Genomic DNA, 277 nt, shown 5'->3' with positions numbered 1-277 from the left:
GTTATGCTTGTGGATTGCAGATTAAAGCCACGGGAAGTAGCACCATGTGAACTAACAAGTTTGGCATGATCTGTTCCTGCTACAGTTTGGAATAGCTGACAGAAAAGGGATGTGAATGAAGCTGCCACTGACTGAATGCTTCCCTGAGCCATGCCCTAGTCTCAAAGCAAGCATCAGTGAAACTAGCCAAAACTTAGAACTAAGAACATCCAACTGAAGTCAAGTGGCATGTTTAATGTCACAGAGCTTATAAGTGCAAGTTCCGGTTTACGCTCCT

Source organism: Meriones unguiculatus, chromosome 12 (assembly GCF_030254825.1).
Source record: "Meriones unguiculatus strain TT.TT164.6M chromosome 12, Bangor_MerUng_6.1, whole genome shotgun sequence".
In the NCBI taxonomy this organism is placed as follows: Eukaryota; Metazoa; Chordata; class Mammalia; order Rodentia; family Muridae; genus Meriones; species Meriones unguiculatus.
Note: the sequence above shows the minus strand (reverse complement) of the source record.